This window comes from Manis pentadactyla, chromosome 4 (genome assembly GCF_030020395.1).
Source record: "Manis pentadactyla isolate mManPen7 chromosome 4, mManPen7.hap1, whole genome shotgun sequence".
NCBI lineage: Eukaryota > Metazoa > Chordata > Mammalia > Pholidota > Manidae > Manis > Manis pentadactyla.
Window position 1 is genome coordinate 71874606 of NC_080022.1, and position 5265 is coordinate 71879870.

Genomic DNA, 5265 nt, shown 5'->3' on the forward strand with positions numbered 1-5265 from the left:
TAGGAGGAAGGAAGGAGTTTAAAGGCTCAAACTTTGTGAAAACCATTATTAGCACTGGGAACTAGAAGTAATTAATATGAATCCTGTTAATTAATGAGTCAGTATGTATATCTGCAATGAGTCTTATTTCCTGGCATCCGAACTACAAGGTTTACTACTCAGTCATATATCAGAGTCCCTACTCATTTCCTCCAAAAACTAACTTCTGTTAAAGGAAATTTACATAACTTATCCACTCACTTAAGTCTTAAGTCCAGCTGAAGTTAGTGTCACATAAAACTGGTTTTCCTGGTATTCTAAGTATGCTGGTCACTGACTAAAAATTATATAATGAGTTATGTTGTCAGTTTGTTTAGGAGTTTCTAAATGGTCACTTTGTTATATGGAAAGATGTTTAAAAATCCAAACTTATTTCCATAGCTTCTGTCTATTACAAATTGACTAAGAACATCGTGTTTTTTGGCAGTTGTGAAAATAAGCAGTGGCCCTAATGTTCAGGGTCGAAGCCAAGTGATCTTAGTGATGATCAAGACTTAAGACTACTGAAATTATTTGTTTGAATTTTTATGAATATATTGAAATAAATTTTCCTCCTCCCTCATCTCTTAGGGTTTAGCTTTTGTTGGGATGTGCATTAATGAGTAAAATAGGATTACTGGCTATAGAAATACAACTGTGCTATTTTAGCATGTTTGGAACAATATGCAAGGATGCTTTCAGATGGTGAGAGGGAAATGTTATCTTAGAAAATGTCTTGAATCAAATGGAATTTGGAGTCTCAAGGCTTCTAGAGATGATGGTAAAGCAGTAATAATGAATATTCTTTGTTTTCAATTTAGCTAAAATCTCCCGTGACCTCACCTCTACTACACAAAGGGTCAGAAATCCCCTCAATTTCCCCAAAATCGAAACCTATGCATGTACATAAAATTTTACCAAGCCTTTCTTATTTCCTTTTTCCTCTCTAAGTCTGGTTCCTCTGCCTGTGCTCTGGATCTCATCCCAGCTGCCTTCTCTCTTTGTTCAATTATTAATGCCCCTGTGTACTGGACCCTTCCCAATAGCTTTCAAACATACTCAGTGTTCACCTCTACAATATTCTCCCTCAACCCACTTCCTCCACTCACACTACCCTATCTCTGCTCACCCCTTCACAAACTGAGAAAAGATTTGCCTATTCTGTCTCCCTTTTTTGACCACACATTCCTTTTTAAAACCACTTTGATCTAACTTTCATCTCCACTCCCCTGGAATGACTGTCACTAAGGTCATCAATGGTCTTTAGGCTGTTAAATTCAATGGACATTTTAGTCCTCCACTTACCTGATCTCTCAGCAGCATTAACATGTAGATGACTCACTTATGAAACAGTCTCTCTTTTCTTGGATTCTAGTCCACTGCACACTCCTTGTTTTCCTTCTCAGCTATGATAATCTGCTGTAGACATGAAGGAATTGGAAAGGAAATTGTATCAGCACATTTGAAGACTGGTTAGCAACAACAGTAATCTTTTTCATGTTTATACTCCCACTGACACCAGTTCCTTCAGTCACCTGGTAACACAATCACAGAGGCCCCTCTCCCCTTCCAGCACTCTTGGCCCTTCTCACACTGCAGCACAGCACTCATGCAAAACACAGACCTGATCGCATCATGCCCCTGCTTAAACTCTTTAATGGCTTACCATTAATATACATAGCATAATGATTTAAATCCTTACCACTGCCCCTAAAACCCTGCCTCTGTTCTCACCTGATAGGCCTCTCCCATCTCTACACTCCATCCACACTGGTCTCTAGGTGTCAGGCACACCAAGTTCAATCTTCACAAATGCTGTTCCCCTGCCCAACGTTCCCCACTTTTCCCTTCCACTCCTTTAGAATTCAGCTCATACATCACTTCCTCAGGAAAGCCCTCCCTGAGCTAGCAGCTATTCCCTGCTACACTCTTAGAGCACAGTATACATCTTCATAACACTCATTATAATAATTATATGTATTTATGTAAAGGTTTGTTCAAGTGAAAGAAGGGCCTGAGTGCTTTTACTTACCTTTACTGTCCTGGCAACTAGCACAGTGGCCATCAATAAGAAAGCACACAAGAAATATATGGTGAATAAATGAATGAATGAATGAATTTCCATGCAATTTATCCAAAGTCATTTAGTAGATCTCCAACTGAGGCATCACTGATCCTCTTTTCCTCAGTTATCAGTGACAGGTGAGGTAGGTCTTGCACTCAACTCAAACACTGAGCAAGTCCACCTTAATTCTTGTCTTCTCTGGGAAATATTATCTAATTATAATAATAAATTGCGAGTGAAAGGAAGTACTTAGTGAGAGCATACTTAGTGCCAGATAGATTGTGCTAAAGTTGTTTCATGCATTATCAGTCTCATCTAATCATCACAACTCCATGGTCTAAGTATTTTGTTATTTACTTGCTTTCAAGGAAAAGGAAACAGAGGCTTAGAGAAGTTAAGGGACTTAACTTCTAGTTGACATATCTAGTTGACTCTAAAACCTGTGTTACTCAGTAGCCAAGATACAGAAACCTAAATGCTCATCAATGGATGAGTGGGTAAAAAAAAAAATGTGGTACATATACATAATAGAATATCATTCAGCCATGAGAAAGGATATCCTCCCATTTGTGACAACATGGATGACTTTGAGCACATTATGCTAAGCAAGGTAAGTCAAACAGGAAGATAAGTACTGTACAGTATTACTTTTATGTGGAATCTTAAAAAGTTACACCTGTAAAATACAGAAAAATGGTGGTACCAGGGGATTGAGGAGGGATAAGAATGATGGTATTAAAGGTTATAAACTTGTAATGGGTAGTAAAGAAACCATAGAGATCTAAACACAGTGTAATTAATATATGCAATAATATTGTATTACAAAAAAAAGTATAAAACCCATGCTCCTCACCATTATAATACATTCCTTCTAAAACACAGGGCTCTCTCTTTATTTACTATCATAGCACTTACTGTCACTTCTAAATCCTACAGTGCTGTTCTTCTCCAGTGCTGTTTAGTGCCTAGATTGAGATACAAGATTTTATGTTTGTGTGTTTTAGTTCTTCATTAAATTTTAAACTTCTGGTAGAGAGGGGCCTTCTGCTGCATTTTTGTTTCTTTGACTTCCTCAGAAGGCCCATGCTTGGTTGTGAAAGCTCAGAAATATTTATAGAATGAATGAATAATGAGTACTAGAATCACCTTGCTTAACAGTTTATATGGGCTAAATGTGCTATATTCATTAAACATAATCCCAAGTTAGGTAGACTCCCATTTTTAATGGAAATGCCTATGAATCAATACAATGACTCTTATTTAAATGTGTGATATGCCAATGCAATATTCCTCTGGAAAAGATAACACACTTCATTTCCTTATCTAGAACATCAAACCCTGACTATGTTAGTCTCACAAAAAATGCAGAAATGTTTGTTAATATGAGATGAAACATGAAATAGATGGTATCTCTCCATCAGCTATGTAAAGCACAACAGAAGCATTCTCCATTTTGTATAAGGCTAGAAGGCACAGTCTCTTAGCAGTTCAAATGGCAAACTTCCTTTTAGCAGCTCAAATATTAAACCTCCCCTCAAATCATTTGAATGTAAAATCTTACTCCAGCATTTGAAGACTATTTTATTCCTGAAGAAGAAATCTGGAAGAAAAATCAATGATTCACCTGGCTTTGACCAACAATTTTATAATGTGTCAACCAAATAATTTCCAATCCATTACTTCACCTCAGGAAATCATAGAGATAATTCTTTTCCTCTTTCTATAATTGGGAACCCCTGAGTAAGTCTCCTTAGTTCAATTATAGATATGGGAAATGATACATCAAATATACAAATTTTTGGCTTAAACTCATTACACCACAATTGTGTCAAACTCTACCATCTCCACAATAGAAAACATGGACTGAAATAGTTAAATGAAAAACAAATATTGCTGTTACATTCACTGCTTTAAACTTCATGCATCTGTGTCTTTTCAGGGATTCACATTGTACTTCATCAAGTGCTTTGTTCCTGAATATACATTCAAGAGTCAAGAAAAGAAAATGGGTTATATGCAGATGTATGGGATTGTGTTCACTTAATAATTTACTCTAAGTAATATGAATCTAAGGGTATGACACATGATTGAAAGACAATGGCCTAGAATCGTAATTCATAGTTTACTCTGGATACTGTCTTAATCATTCTGAATTTCCATTTTTCCACTGGAAAAATGGTAATTCCTGCCTTGCATCTATTTATAGGAATTTTAGAAGGACTGAGATGATATATGGGAAACACTATGACAATTTCTAATGTTAGATATATCGCAAGTCTTGGCTATGTTCAAGTAGCTTTGGCTTTCATTCCATTTCACACTACTGAAGAAAATCAGAGAGATAAACAGTTCCTTATTATAGGCCTTCTTCTGAATTTCTCAACATGTATCAACAGCCAGAGAAAGTTAATATTTGTGATCCTTGATTACCTGAAAAAACAAAATACAACAAAAAGCATGAAAGAAGTAACAATGGTAACTTTCTGTTCAGTCCAAAATTGATTTCAGAACTATTAACTTCACCATGAACTATTCACCTTCAGTCTTGAGTGTATTTCATATGGATGATTAAAATTTTTGATACTCTGGTTTCCACTCACAAATTCTGCATTTTGACACATTTTGATGAAGTCTATTCACTCTAGACAATTTCACAAACCCCACTTGAATAGTTGATTTTTACTTTATTCCTTTGAGTTCCTGGAACTGCCTTGATTAAATTTTAAAATATAATTACAGGTAGCACACTGAGTCAGTCAGTTAGTCAGAGAAAACTGAGCTCTGAATGCCTACTTCCTGCAGTGAACTGCATTAAGTGCTCTGGAGGAGGGCGGGGGTGGATAGGAACAGTCATCCATGAAATGATTTGAGGATTATTATTAAAACAACGTATCACCAAGTGTAAAGTACTCAAGTGGAAACTCTGTACATAAGAGTTCAAGGAATGGAGTGCAAAAGCAAACATCTTTCCTGCTTTAACTGCCTGTCCTACATATTTAGCAAATGTGTTTTGTGATTGTTGGTAGCTTTGCTGGCATCCCAATAAAATGAGCTTAATAAAGTTGGTCTGCTTACATATGCACAGCCTGGGTTGGTGTAGAGCAGTTCTTCAAATTATTTTACCTGGTAATACTTCAATGGTTTTGTTAAGTAAAGAGTCGGGGAGAATTTTTTTTTTTTAA